Source organism: Lissotriton vulgaris, chromosome 4_1, assembly GCF_964263255.1.
Source record: "Lissotriton vulgaris chromosome 4_1, aLisVul1.2, whole genome shotgun sequence".
Classification (NCBI taxonomy): Eukaryota; Metazoa; Chordata; class Amphibia; order Caudata; family Salamandridae; genus Lissotriton; species Lissotriton vulgaris.
The window spans coordinates 348,044,285-348,061,483 of record NC_141691.1 but is presented as its reverse complement, the minus strand read 5'-3'; the positions used below and the strand labels follow the sequence as shown (position 1 = coordinate 348,061,483).

At 54.9% G+C, this 17,199-nt stretch overlaps 1 protein-coding gene across 2 annotated transcripts in view; it reads right to left on the bottom strand.

Annotated features, from left to right (window-relative positions):
* LOC147718733 (sodium- and chloride-dependent neutral and basic amino acid transporter B(0+)-like) overlaps positions 1 to 17,199 on the bottom strand; it is a 367,624-nt gene that overhangs the window by 257,837 nt on the left and 92,588 nt on the right. The gene's annotated exons all lie outside the window — the stretch shown is intronic.

Genomic DNA, 17,199 nt, shown 5'->3' with positions numbered 1-17,199 from the left:
CCACCATCACGTCCACCACCACCATCACGTCCACCACCACCATCACGTCCACCACCACCATCACGTCCACCACCACCATCACGTCCACCACCACCATCACGTCCACCACCACCAACACGTCCACCACCACCAACACGTCCACCACCACCAACACGTCCACCACCACCAACACGTCCACCACCACCAACACGTCCACCACCACCAACACGTCCACCACCACCAACACGTCCACCACCACCAACACGTCCACCACCACCACCACGTCCACCACCACCATCACGTCCACCACCACCATCACGTCCACCACCACCATCACGTCCACCACCACCACCAACACGTCGTCCACCACCACCACCAACACGTCGTCCACCACCACCACCATCACGTCCACCACCACCACCATCACGTCGTCCAACACGTCGTCCACCACCACCACCATCACGTCCACCACCACCACGTCCACCACCAACACGTCCACCACCAACACGTCCACCACCAACACGTCCACCACCAACACCATCACGTCCACCATCACGTCCACCACCAACACCACGTCCACCACCAACACCACGTCCACCACCAACACCACCACCAACACCACCACGTCCACCACCAACACCACGTCCACCACCAACACCACGTCCACCACCATCACATCCACCACCACCACCATCACGTCCACCACCACCACCACCATCACGTCCACCACCACCACCACCATCACATCCACCACCACCACCATCACGTCCACCACCACCACCACCATCACGTCCACCACCACCACCACCATCACGTCCACCACCACCACCACCATCACGTCCACCACCACCACCACCATCACGTCCACCACCACCACGTCCACCACCACCATCACGTCCACCACCACCATCACGTCCACCACCACCACGTCCACCACCACCACGTCCACCACCATCACGTCCACCACCATCACGTCCACCACCATCACGTCCACCACCATCACGTCCACCACCATCACGTCCACCACCATCACGTCCACCACCATCACGTCCACCACCATCACGTCCACCACCATCACGTCCACCACCACCACGTCCACCACCACCACCATCATCACGTCCACCACCACCACGTCCACCACCACCACCATCACGACCACGTTCACCACCACCACGTCCACCACCACCACGTCCACCACGTCCACCACCACCACCACCACGTCCACCACCACCACCACCACGTCCACCACCACCACCACCACGTCCACCACCACCACCACCACGTCCACCACCACCACCACCACCACCACCACATCACGTCCACCACCACATCACGTCCACCACCACATCACGTCCACCACCACATCACGTCCACCACCACATCACGTCCACCACCATCACCATCACGTCCACCACCATCACCATCACGTCCACCACCATCACCATCACGTCCATCACCATCACCATCACGTCCACCACCATCACCATCACGTCCACCACCATCACCATCACGTCCACCACCATCACCATCACGTCCACCACCATCACCATCACGTCCACCACCATCACGTCGTCCACCACCATCACGTCGTCCACTACCATCACGTCGTCCATCACCATCACGTCGTCCACCACCATCACGTCGTCCACCACCATCACGTCGTCCACCACCATCACGTCGTCCACCACCATCACGTCGTCCACCACCATCACGTCGTCCACCACCATCACGTCGTCCACCACCATCACGTCGTCCACCACCATCACGTCGTCCACCACCATCACGTCGTCCACCACCATCACGTCGTCCACCACCATCACGTCGTCCACCACCATCACGTCGTCCACCACCATCACGTCGTCCACCACCATCACGTCGTCCACCACCATCACGTCGTCCACCACCACCACGTCCACCACCACCACCACCACCACGTCCACCACCACCACCACCACCACGTCCACCACCACCACGTCCACCACCACCACGTCCACCACCACCACGTCCACCACCACCACGTCCACCACCACCACGTCCACGTCCACCACCACCAGCACCACGTCTACCACCACCACCACGTCCACCACCACGTCCACCACCACGTCCACCACCACGTCCACCACCACGTCCACCACCACGTCCACCACCACGTCCACCACCACGTCCACCACCACGTCCACCACCACGTCCACCACCACCACGTCCACCACCACCACGTCCACCACCACCACGTCCACCACCACCACGTCGTCCACCACCACCACGTCCACCACCACCACGTCGTCCACCACCACCACCACGTCCACCACCACCACGTCCACCACCACCACGTCCACCACCACCACGTCCACCACCACGTCCACCACCACCACGTCCACCACCACGTCCACCACCACCACCACCACCACGTCCACCACCACGTCCACCACCACCACCACGTCCACCACCACCACGTCCACCACCACCACGTCCACCACCACCACCACCACCACCACCACCACCACCACCACCACGTCCACCACCACCACCACCACCACGTCCACCACCACCACCACGTCCACCACCACCACGTCCACCACGTCCACCACCACGTCCACCACCACCACGTCCACCACCACCACGTCCACCACCACCACGTCCACCACCACCACGTCCACGTCCACCACCACCACGTCCACCACCACCACGTCCACCACCACCACGTCCACCACCACCACCACGTCCACCACCACCACCACCACCACCACGTCGTCCACCACCACCACCACCACGTCCACCACCACCACGTCCACCACCACCACCATCACGTCCACCACATCACCATCACGTCCACCACATCACCATCACGTCCACCACATCATCACGTCCACCACATCACGTCCACCACCACATCACGTCCACCACCACATCACGTCCACCACCACATCACGTCCACCACCACATCACGTCCACCACCATCACCATCACATCCACCACCATCACCATCACGTCCACCACCATCACCATCACGTCCACCACCATCACCATCACGTCCACCACCATCACCATCACGTCCACCACCACCACCACCACGTCCACCACCACCACGTCCACCACCACCACCACGTCCACCACCACCACCACGTCCACCACCACCACCACGTCCACCACCACCACCACGTCCACCACCACGTCCACCACCACCACCACGTCCACCACCACGTCCACCACCACGTCCACCACCACGTCCACCACCACGTCCACCACCACGTCCACCACCACGTCCACCACCACGTCCACCACCACGTCCACCACCACGTCCACCACCACGTCCACCACCACGTCCACCACCACGTCCACCACCACGTCCACCACCACGTCCACCACCACGTCCACCACCACGTCCACCACCACGTCCACCACCACCACGTCCACCACCACCACGTCCACCACCATCACCACCACGTCCACCACCATCACCACCACGTCCACCACCATCACCATCACGTCCACCACCATCACCATCACGTCCACCACCACCACCATCACGTCCACCACCATCACCATCACATCCACCACCATCACCATCACGTCCACCACCATCACCATCACGTCCACCACCATCACCATCACGTCCACCACCATCACCATCACGTCCACCACCATCACCATCACGTCCACCACCATCACCATCACGTCCACCACCATCACGTCGTCCACCACCATCACGTCGTCCACCACCATCACGTCGTCCACCACCATCACGTCGTCCACCACCATCACGTCGTCCACCACCATCACGTCGTCCACCACCATCACGTCGTCCACCACCATCACGTCGTCCACCACCATCACGTCGTCCACCACCATCACGTCGTCCACCACCATCACGTCGTCCACCACCATCACGTCGTCCACCACCATCACGTCGTCCACCACCATCACGTCGTCCACCACCATCACGTCGTCCACCACCATCACGTCGTCCACCACCATCACGTCGTCCACCACCATCACGTCGTCCACCACCATCACGTCGTCCACCACCATCACGTCGTCCACCACCATCACGTCGTCCACCACCATCACGTCGTCCACCACCATCACGTCGTCCACCACCATCACGTCGTCCACCACCATCACGTCTTCCACCACCATCACGTCGTCCACCACCATCACGTCGTCCACCACCATCACGTCGTCCACCACCATCACGTCGTCCACCACCATCACGTCGTCCACCACCATCACGTCGTCCACCACCATCACGTCGTCCACCACCATCACGTCGTCCACCACCATCACGTCGTCCACCACCATCACGTCGTCCACCACCATCACGTCGTCCACCACCATCACGTCGTCCACCACCATCACGTCGTCCACCACCATCACGTCGTCCACCACCATCACGTCGTCCACCACCATCACGTCGTCCACCACCATCACGTCGTCCACCACCATCACGTCGTCCACCACCATCACGTCGTCCACCACCATCACGTCGTCCACCACCATCACGTCGTCCACCACCATCACGTCGTCCACCACCATCACGTCGTCCACCACCACCACCACATCACGTCCACCACCACCACCACCACCACCACCACCACCACCACATCACGTCCACCACCACCACGTCCACCACCACCACCACATCACGTCCACCACCACCACCACCACCACATCACGTCCACCACCACCACCACCACCACATCACGTCCACCACCACCACCACCACCACCACCACCACATCACGTCCACCACCACCACCACCACCACCACCACCACCACGTCCACCACCACCACGTCCACCACCACCACCACCACCACCACCACCACCACCACGTCCACCACCACCACCACGTCCACCACCAACACCACGTCCACCACCAACACCACGTCCACCACCAACACCACGTCCACCACCAACACCACGTCCACCACCACCAACACCACGTCCACCACCACCAACACCACGTCCACCACCACCAACACCACGTCCACCACCACCAACACCACGTCCACCACCACCAACACCACGTCCACCACCACCACCACCACCACGTCCACCACCACCACCACCACCACGTCCACCACCACCACCACGTCCACCACCACCAACACGTCCACCACCACCAACACGTCCACGTCCACGTCCACCACCACCACCACCAACACGTCCACCACCATCACGTCCACCACCATCACGTCCACCACCATCACGTCCACCACCATCACGTCCACCACCACCAACACGTCCACCACCACCAACACGTCCACCACCACCAACACGTCCACCACCACCAACACGTCCACCACCACCAACACGTCCACCACCACCACCACGTCCACCACCACCACCACGTCCACCACCACCACCACCACCACCACGTCCACCACCATCACCTCATCACGTCCACCACCACCACCTCATCACGTCCACCACCACCACCTCATCACGTCCACCACCACCACCTCATCACGTCCACCACCACCACCACACCACGTCCACCACCACGTCCACCACCACCACCACGTCCACCACCACCACCACGTCCACCACCACCACCACGTCCACCACCACCACCACGTCCACCACCACCACCACGTCCACCACCACCACCAACACCACACACCACGTCCACCACCAACACCACACACCACGTCCACCACCAACCACGTCCACCACCAACACCACACACCACGTCCACCACCAACACCACTCACCACGTCCACCACCAACACCACTCACCACGTCCACCACCAACACCACTCACCACGTCCACCACCAACACCACTCACCACGTCCACCACCAACACCACTCACCACGTCCACCACCAACACCACTCACCACGTCCACCACCAACACGTCCACCACGTCCACCACGTCCACCACCAACACGTCCACCACTCACCACGTCCACCACCAACACCACACACCACGTCCACCACCAACACGTCCAACACGTCCACCACCAACACGTCCACCACCAACACGTCCACCACCAACACGTCCACCACCAACACGTCCACCACCAACACGTCCACCACCAACACGTCCACCACCAACACGTCCACCACCAACACGTCCACCACCAACACGTCCACCACCAACACGTCCACCACCAACACGTCCACCACCAACACGTCCACCACCAACACGTCCACCACCAACACGTCCACCACCAACACGTCCACCACCAACACGTCCACCACCAACACGTCCACCACCAACACGTCCACCACCAACACGTCCACCACCAACACGTCCACCACCAACACGTCCACCACCAACACGTCCACCACCAACACGTCCACCACCAACACGTCCACCACCAACACGTCCACCACCACCATCACGTCCACCACCACCATCACGTCCACCACCACCATCACGTCCACCACCACCATCACGTCCACCACCACCATCACGTCCACCACCACCATCACGTCCACCACCACCATCACGTCCACCACCACCATCACGTCCACCCCCACCATCACGTCCACCCCCACCATCACGTCCACCCCCACCATCACGTCCACCCCCACCATCACGTCCACCCCCACCATCACATCCACCCCCACCATCACGTCCACCCCCACCATCACGTCCACCCCCACCATCACGTCCACCACCACCATCACGTCCACCACCACCATCACGTCCACCACCACCATCACGTCCACCACCACCATCACGTCCACCACCACCATCACGTCCACCACCACCATCACGTCCACCACCACCATCACGTCCACCACCACCATCACGTCCACCACCACCATCACGTCCACCACCACCATCACGTCCACCACCACCATCACGTCCACCACCACCATCACGTCCACCACCACCATCACGTCCACCACCACCATCACGTCCACCACCACCATCACGTCCACCACCACCATCACGTCCACCACCACCATCACGTCCACCACCACCACCATCACGTCCACCACCACCATCACCTCCACCACCACCATCACGTCCACCACCACCATCACGTCCACCACCACCATCACGTCCACCACCACCATCACGTCCACCACCACCATCACGTCCACCACCACCACCATCACGAAACCTCCTTTACAACGCAACTTTTACAACGCAAATCATTACAACAAATTGCGCTGGAGGGCGCTCTAGGATAGGGAATAGTTTAATTACTATCCAACACCTTCCCTACTATCAACGGGGACTGAAGTTGGAATAGTAAATTAATCTTCACTATCCAGTGCCCCCAACGCAAGTCGTAACGACTTGCGTTGTAAAAGTTGTCGTTATGGCATGCGTTGTAAAAGCATGCGTTGTAATGACATACCACCACGTCCTCCACCACGAGGCTATTAATCAGTCGCCCGCACCCCCCCCCCCCCAGTCCCACTCCCACCCCCCCCTCAGTCCCACTCCCACCCCCCCTCAGTCCCACTCCCACCCCCCCTCAGTCCCGCACTCCCTCCATCTATCGCACTCCCTCCATCTATCGCATCACCACAGCATCACTCAGAGGCACCACAGCATCACTCAGGGGCACCACATAACTATGTGCTACCACAGAATCACTCGCCACCACAACATCACAGCATCACTCAGGGGCACCACAGCATCACTCAGGGGCACCACAGCATCACTCAGGGGCACCACAGCATCACTCAGGGGCACCACATAACTATGCGCTACCACAGAATCACTCGTCGCCACAGCATCACTCGTCGCCTCCACATCACTCAGCGCCACCACAACATCAATCTGTGCAACCATTCAACAACACCTGGTTCAAATATGTTCTCTTAATGTTTCAAGCTTTATTACAAAGGTCACAAAAAGATTTCAATATTTCACTTCTGTTCTTGGATTATTGTCACAATAAAATACACTGAACATATCTCTTCAAAAGTTGAAGGTATTGCCATTAAAATTACAATAGCTTTTATTTAAGTATCAATTTTAAAAAAAATGTAAAACCATTGTTATTTGTAATATCAATACATCTAAATCACGTAAATACAACACATATTGCATTACAAATGCTAAAGGTGTCACATTTGTGAAAGTTAAAACTATTGGCATTGTAAATGAAAAAGCTATTAATTTCGCGATTTTCAAAACCAACACATAAATACAAAATTTGTCATTTACAATACCAATAGCTCTAACTTTCCTAATGCAAGACCTATTGCATTGCAAATGCTTGTTGATTTGTATTTCCTTAAAATTGGTTTTCCATGATTTGGTTTTCCCCAGTGTGGTTTCTCAGTTTTCGTTTTTCGATTTATTCACACACATCTTATCACTTTGTAGCATGTGAACCCCAACAGAGTGATGAACACTAAACAAAAAATAATCAGGTCCTTCTGACTACAACCTCATCCCTCACCTGTAAAAAAGGAAGCAACTGTTTTGAAACCGAATGAAAACCTACTTAATTTTGAGATGTGGTAGGAGCAAAGAAAACAATTCATGTATAAATGCAGCCTCGTAAACAGGAAAGTGAATGATTCTAAAGCAGTCATCTTCAGGATCAGATCTCAAGAATTATTCTAGCACACTAGATATTCATGAGAACCCTGCGCTATTCACTGGCAGCCGTTTTCGGAATAAGAGCGCAACATCTCAGTTAGAACTGTAATGAGACTGGTTTCAGGTCCTGACTCCTGGGTATGAATTTCCTGCATAGATCTCGACCGACGCTGAGCCAATCAAAATGCAGAACTGTGCCCAGGCTGTCTACAGCCATCATCGGGTCTGGATTCTATAGGAGGCTGTCTGCGGTGAGCTGGCGGTCCCAGTTCCACCTGAAACGCTCCCTGGGGGGAGCGGCAGAGACGACTCGCTGCACCCTGGTGATGGTGGGGCCTGCTGCCTGAAGTGAAGCCCAGGTGTCTATTTTGGTCCCGCGCAGAGCCGTCGCTGCTGCGGCGGGATTGCAGTGTCTAGTCCCACGCCTGTTCTTCTGTCACCGGACCGGGTGGGTCCACATCGCCCTACTTCCACTGCCGCCTTTGAAGCACACAGCCCTTCCCACGCGGAGCGGCAGTCCCGATGGTAGCGGTGCTCTCCTGGAGCCGGGGCTGACGCGTGGATGCTTGTCCCCAGCCTGCTGTTGGTGTTAGGTGTATTGAGACTGGTGCACCGTGTACAACCCGTTTGAGTCTGCACCTGAGCTCGGTGGAGCAAGCGGCTGGGGCCCTCCTGGTGCGGCTGATAGCGGGGGCGAGGCTGGGCCCTAACGACCGTCCTAGGTGAGAGCGAGTAGCAAGGCTAGCTTGGTTCCTCGCTTCAGACAGGGCCTTCCCTCTCGCCTGTGACTTTCTGGCGGCTGCAGCGGATGTAGGGAATCGCTTGGCATTATCCCCCGTGCTCTAAGACATCTGTCTGCATGACTCTGCGGCAGACAGCGACCTGGAGTGCTCCGGAGCGATTCCTAGTGGAGATGGAAGACATGGAGGGGCCCAGCGCATTGAGGCAGCAACCCGGAGGGGCCAGTGTGTGACCAGCAGTGGCCAGGAGGCAGCTTGCTCGTCCTCCGGGCGCCTACACAGGGGTCCTGCCAAGAGGTGACTGAAGCCCCTGCAGAGGTCTTGATCAGCTACCACCAGGGACACATATTGACTGCTGGAGGGGAGGCCTTGAAATCTGCCTCTTGTGCTTCCCATGCAACGCGGTGCTCTACTCCATTGCCCATAGGGAGACATCAGTATTGTGGGGTTGGAGTGGTCCCCTACTGGTCCTATCTTAGGAGATCTTCCATTTGTGCGCCCACTCAGCAGTCACTTTACCAACTCAACCCAGACGGCATCCCTCTGAGTGGCGCTGCTCCACCAGGTGGACGTTTCAAAGGCACTTAAACGTCTCCCCTTGGCACTGCTGTAGGACGACGGCGACAACAGGCTCCTGTTATTTTCTATTCTTCCACACCGACTAGGCAAAATCATGTCTTCCACGAGAGAGAAAAAGACCAAGTCCCTCCAAGAGCTCTTTGTGCGCCCGCAGGGAAGTGCGATGTCTGTATCTGCCAAGCAACAAGATGCTTCGACATGTGAGTGGCATGGGTGAGACAACTAACAAGGGCCTTCCTGGAATCCTTATTTTCAGCCCTCCGTGAAGACATCCATGCGGTGAAACAAGACCTCAGCGCGGAGCTTAAGGACATCATCAAATGCCTTAAGAGTGTTGGTGAGTGTCGTGGCTCTGAAGGACAAAAGTGAAACCCAAGACAATGAGGTCTCCTTACAGCAGGAACTACTTTGCATTCTCGACCAGCAGGTGGAACTTCAGACCCACCTAGAAGACTTGGAGAACCGAAACAGACGTCAGAATGTACGGATTCAGGGGTCACACATGGCCACGTAATCCCTGTAGTAATATTTTACCTATTCTTCCACGGTAGACTGGCTCTCACCAAGATTTTTGATTCATGTTGGCACCTGTTGTGCTGGGGCTTTTTCTCTTTCAGGGGTTGTCTTTCTCTCCTTTCTCTCGCGCTTCTCTTCGGCCGCCCATTTCGGCTGAATATAGTCCTCTGAGCGGTTGATATGTACCAATTGATCTCCCTATGCAGCTGAGCGTTCTATCTTGCCATATCACACAAATGCCTTCCAATGTGAGATTCTTCCCCACAGTAGATTCCTCCCCGTGGCCTTAAAGTCCTCACACTAAATGTGAGGGGACTAAATATTTCCATCAAATACCGGGCGATTCTGGCCTATCTGGATCTACGGTGCTGACGTATGTCCATTACAAGAAACACAATTGTTAGCTAGAGACGGTCACAGACTCAGGTCACATGCTTTTCCAACCCAATTCTTCTCCTCTGGACCTTCTAAATCTCCAGGGGTGGAGATTCGAATATCCAGGGCTTTTAGGGGGAAGGTGCTGTAGAAGGAAGCCAAAATCAAAGGCAGGCTTCTTTCCTACCAATTCATGATTGAGGGCCAGACATTGCTTCTGGGATCCATCTATGCCCTTAACGAGGGGAAGGAGCGGTTTCTCCACAAAGCATTGCTTGAGGCCACAGTTACTCAGGAACGCAGGCTACACCTGGACCTCAACCTAGTTTTCAACAATGAGTTAGACTGGTCGGTGCACCGCTTTGGTCAAGTGGGTGCCCTTTCCTGTGCTGGACTTGCTAGATTGGGAGACCTAGGCCTGATGGATTTGTGGAGGGACCTCAACCCACAATCGAGGGAATATTCTTATTTGTCTAGCGCACACAAGACTTGCGCTAGGTTTGACCATTTTATAGGCACCAAGACAGTCCGGGACATGACGACCTCCGCCAACATTTTAGTTCCTGCCTTATCGGACCATGCTCCAGTAGTGATTACCCTAACTTTGCCCCCAGTCCAGCTCCCTACTCGACATTGGCACTTCCAAGATGCCCTCTTGCACCACGCAGACTCCATTGCTCAGATCCAGCGCGCGATCGTTGACCATTTGTCCAGTAACAACAACGCAGACATGTCTATTTCCACTCGAAGGCCGTAGTTAGAGGGGCGAGTATTGCTCTCTCCTCTGGGGATAACACGGAGCGTAAACGTAAGAGGAAGACCTCACCCAGAAAGTGCGTGAACAACAGATACACCAATGCACCGGAGCACCACTCATACTGCATCAACTGAAGACAACAAGGCTGCAGTTGGTTGCCATAGACTGCGATCAAGCTGAATATGCGGTACTTCGCCTGAATCATTCCTTTTATACCGGCGGTGGAAAAAAGCAGCCAGTTATTAGCATACAAGCGGAGGGAAACCTGGCTGCAGGATGGGGCTCAGGAGAGCACAGACCAATCAGGCCACACACACACACACACAGATGACTGACAGATGTTCCGTGATTTTTATGCACAGCTATATGATGCACAACATCGAGCCAGCGGACATAGTTGCGTATTTGGACCAAGTTACTCTTCTCAGCTTGTCCCAGGCACAAACCAACCACCCAGAGAGGGCGCTCCGCCCGGAAGTCGTCATTTCGGCCATCTCTCACTTAAAATTGCCAAAATCCCTTGGCCCAGACAGCTACACAGCCGCGTCCTACAAACAGTTTTGCCAGAATCTTCTCACTCGCCTCTTTAATGCCTTTACTTCTTCGGGGCGATCCCTCCCTCCATGCCAAAGGCGGCTACAGTTGTAATTCACAAACCTGGCAAGGATAAGAAGCATTGCGCAGCATACAGGCCTATCTCTCTACTAAATCTTGACCTGAAGCTATATACTAGCATTCTCGTAGCCTGACTGGCTCCCTTTATGCCTGGTTAATCTATCTTGACTAGGCGGGCTTCAAACTCCAACAGCAGACCTGTGATACCTCGAAGTAAGTGCTCCATCTCATCGAGAAAGCTTCTCGTATCCCGGATGTTAGACTTGTCAGCCCTTGGGTGGTCTTCGCCTATATTTTCTGCCCTCTTTTACCTCCTACTGGACCCATATTGTTGTTGGACTTGGGACTCTGTGCCACCTTCGGGTGGTGCTTCAAGCTCGGCACCAGGCGGGCCCGACCATCAAGGTCAGCAAATGACAGATCGGACAGGGGTCTGTAGTATACCTAGGACACCTGGTGGGCAGGGGTAAGGTGTAGCCCCTTCAGGCCAAGATAGAAACCATCCTTGCCTGGGAGCCACCAAACCCAGACTGAGGTCAGAGCTTTCCTAGGCCTCACTGGTTACTACCGCCGATTTGTCAAGGGTTATGGCACCATTGTGGCTCCCTTGACTGAGCTCACCTCCAAGAAACAACCTAGGAGAGTAATTTGGACCGACGCTTTCCAGAAAGCCTTTGATTCCCTCAGGAAGGCCATGTGCACTGCTCTTGTGCTTAAGGCCCCCAGACTTCTCCAAGGAGTTCATTGTACAAACGGACACCTTTGAACGCGGCATAGGGGCAGTACTCTCGCAACTCGGGCCTGGACCAACGAGTGGATTTCAGATCCAGAAGGCTACTCCCCCAGGAACAGTCAGACACTGGACCCCTTACCACTGCTAAACAGTGCTGAGGTGCAGGTGCTCTCCTTCAAAATCATGATGACCTTAGTGTATCAGCTACAGGCCATGCTACTGCAGTGAGGTCTACCCTTCATTTACTTACTAGTAGTCTGTATGTTCTGGGACTTTTCGTAACTGTAGCCATTTGTCCCTGGTTGACAGACCGGTAGGAAAGGGAACACCCCGGAGCCTCATGGATTTTTCCAGTGTTTTCTAACCCCTAGATTCGTCCAGAAAGTGCTGCCCCCTCCAGGTCACCTGACTTTAGTGTATAATAGGGAGGGTACTGGCCACACATTCCTGTTACACTACTGGACCGGGAAGACCCTCTGCTCGAGTGAAGACTGCCGTGCCAGAAGGACTGCTACATTACTGAGGCCGACTGCTCCCAGGAACTGCAGCCCCAAGTAAGCAGAGTTGCCCTGCCTGCTGCTCTTGCCTTGCCAGAGGGGACCCAGGAATAACATCCCCAGTGTGTCTCCACCCCAAACTGCTGACTGCTACCCTACCTAGTGGGGGAATTCTTTAGGACTACTACGCTTCCTTCTTTGCCTGAACTGCCTGTGCAGTACTGGGTGTGTGAGGTTATTTCGATCACCTCCAAATCACAGCGGCTGCAGATGTCCTAACTGCACTGCATAGCGCTGTGGAGGAACTGAAGCGTTGTGCCCCTGTAATTATTGCCATCGCTGCGGACACGGGTGGCGCAGTCTCTAAATTATCCGTAACATCGCAGCTGCGAGGGAAACCCTTTTGACTGCCCCAGAAATCACAGCTGCTGCCCGGGTCCCTTGCCGACTGTCAAAGCGCTGTGAGCTGCAAGCACTGCTTATGTGAAATCACCGCTGTCAGCCCAGGAACCTGGACCCGCTGTGTGCCTGCTGAGAGCGCTGTGGAGGAGAGCACTGCCGGTAAGAACTTCGCTGCTGGACGGGGACATGTCTTTACTGCCTAGCGCTGTGGTAACGAAGCGCTGTAGCAAGGAGGCTCCGTGGCTGGTAGGCGCTGTGGCAGTGAAGCTCCGAATACTGGAGATCTGCCGCCGCCCGGGATCTGGGGAAAGCCTGGCAAGGATTTCCCCAACGACATCAGGCGAGCACCGCACTGGGATTGGGTGCTGACACGAGACGCACAGCAACAGGAGCGTCCTAAAGAGAGCTGCGGCCGGATTGGTGCGACGAGGGGCTTGTCATTGGGAAAGCCGTCCGGAGACCGAGGAGGCCGCACGGAAGGCAGGGGACGCCCATCGGGACACCCACATCATTCCAGAGCGGAAGGTGGCATTCGAGGCTATAAGAGCCCTTGGATTCCCCTGTAACTCATCGGAGACCAGAGGGACCTCGCAACGACAGCACCGCACCTCTCCAGGTAACCCTAAGCAATGTACGCTCCACCGCTGCGGGTATTGCTGCCTTGGGGGAGGTGTACGGGCTTCAGGACTGTGCAATTTGGCGCTGGGGCTGGATTAAGCTCACGGGACTGTAATTAAGAGACTGTATGGGCGGTGGTGTGAGGATCGGGACTGCCTCAATTAAATAACAAGAATGCCAGGGACATTTGCTAACGGGCCTGCCAGGGATTGCCCTCATTTAATATCTGCCCTGCAGGCGACGTGAGTTGGGAGTTGCCGGATAACATTCCGAGTGAATTCATTTGATGAACGGCGGTCTGCACCCCCCCTCCCCAGTTTTTGAATCATTGGGGATAACGTCCATTGTTTATAATTAAGGTTTACTTGAACTTAACGTAGTTCTCTCGCCCTTGACTAACGGTACAATGTTCATCGCGCTACCGGATTAGGCACGATTGAATTAGAGTGCCTATTGTGTACGAACTGACCCTTAGACTGAGCAGAACTCCTCAGTCAGAGGTGTTTCGCCCAACTGATCTGGAATTGCGACACCTATTAAATTCCTTTTGGTGCTTCCCCGTTCCCTGTCCCCACATCCGTCCTGAAGAAGACCCGCAGCAGAGGTTGTGACTTTCCCTTATTGCGCCAGGGTCGAAACGTCGACGATCCCCCCATTAAAAGCCTACACCTGCCCAACAACAACCCCCCCCCCCCCCCCCTCCCCCTGTTCCCCTGTATAATATTGTATATAGACTGTGAATGGGTAGGCTAATATGTGCAATGTAAAAATAACTTCTTTGTTGCACTGAATCACTTTAAGACCTATACTTACACCTTCTTTTACTTGAGCACCACCCCTTTTTCCTTTCTCTTTTTGATGACATTTTATGAAATTGTACATAAACTGTAGTAGAACTTGTTGTGATATTGTTGTGTTGGGTTTTTTGCATTTTTTGCATTTACTGCATTTTTTGTTGCATTTTTAGCTGAATTAAGCGAATACATCTCCATGTGTTTGTAGGTTGAGATTAAGTCTGACTTTTTTGTTGATTGTGAAGGAGTAATACTCACATCACTAGCCGTGTTTATAAATTGTGTCTAGGACCACATTTTTTATATACACTCATTTAATAGCGGGCGGTTTCCCATGAACCTGCTTAAATAACTGCTTTATTCTGAACATAAAGAACTGTTCTGTCAAGGTGGTACAGGCCCATAAAGACTTCGGGCAGAGTTTGACTACGGCAGGTGGAACTGTTCTTGTTTGCCCCAGTACTTCCTACATAAGAGACATTACATATTGGAAACCTTTCATTATACTTGAAACTTAGTATTTTTGGAACTTGCCTAATTTTGGATATAGATAATTTCTGTACTTTAACATTAACAACTGATGTGATGTCTTTTTAGGAGTGCTTTTTCTGTGTCACTTTCGGTGTATGTTGCACAAATACTTTACACATAGCCTCTTACGGTACAACATCCTGCTCTGTACCAAGCTACCCTGTCGGAAGCGGTGGTCCCTACTTGGGCTAGGGTGAATACCTCTGCCAACTAGAGACCCTGGTTCTAACACTGGGAGACTACATGCTCCTCACAGTCGATGCCGAAATGGCGTTGGACTGCGTGCACTGGCCTTATTTGGAGCAAGTGTTGATCTGTTTTGACCTAGATGAAAGAATGAGGACCCGTAACCTCAACTGTTATCGTTGGCCTGCGACTGCTGAACGGGTGAATGGCTACATAGACTCCCTTTTGCATCCAGAGGCACTAGACAAGGGTGCCCTTTGTCGCCTTTGTTCTCTGCCTTCTATATGGATCCTCTGGCACAAAGATTACGTGAACATCCATAAATCTCGGGTATTCGTTTTGGCAGTGATACCTATACCATCGGCTTATATGCGGACTATGTCTTGGTCACTGATGAACCCTACCATGGCTCTGGGCACCTTCCTAGAGGAGCTCGACTCCTCCTGGAAGACATCGGGGTTAAAGTCAATACGGCTCTAAACCTCTCTCTACCACCCTAGTTACTAGCGGTAGTGCAGGAGCATCACTCCGTGCAGTGGTCCTCCGACACAGTCTCCTATTTGGGAATTTGATTGGCCGCAACAATTTAAGCGACAAGGACAGTTAACTACTGCATCTTACACTCCCATGTCCGAACAGACCTACAACAATAGAAACACTACCCCATTTTTTAGTTGGGTCACATCGCCACAGTCAAGATGACTATCCTTTCCAAACTCCTCTATCTTTTTCAGACGCTCCCTCTCCAGCCTCCCACTGATTGACTCCAGCGGGTGCAGTCAGAACTATCCCAGTTTATTTAACGGGGCCGCAAACAGAGGATGAAGCGGCTGGTTAGTTTCCTCCCACCTGACGAAGTGGGATCCCGTATCTTGCTCTTTATTATAAAACTGCACAGTTGCAACACCTAGTGGATCGGGCAGAGTCGGAAAAGCACTGGCTTTTTCAAGATAGCGGGCACTTCCTTGATGAAGACCCCTTTCCTTCAAGAGGCCCAGCGTCCTCCCAACCTTTATGCCTCTCGTGACCTGTGCTACGCTGCTAGTCTGGGATCAGACGAATAGACAGCATGAATTAATGACTTTTCCCTCCTCGCTCACTCCTCTTTTTGGTAACGGACTTTGAGCACGGAAAGGGTGAAAACTCCTTCCCTCACTGGAGAACCACATGGTTCCCTGTGCTTGGTACTCTTTATGATTCTGACTGCGTCGTACCTTTTGCACAACTCTGCACTGACTATAGTCTGCCTGAATCTGAGCGATTGCATTACCTACAGCTGCGACAATGGGCATCTCACCCAGACAATAAATCTCAGGCAAATATTACCCCATACAAGAGATGGCTGATCACCCGACAAGGAA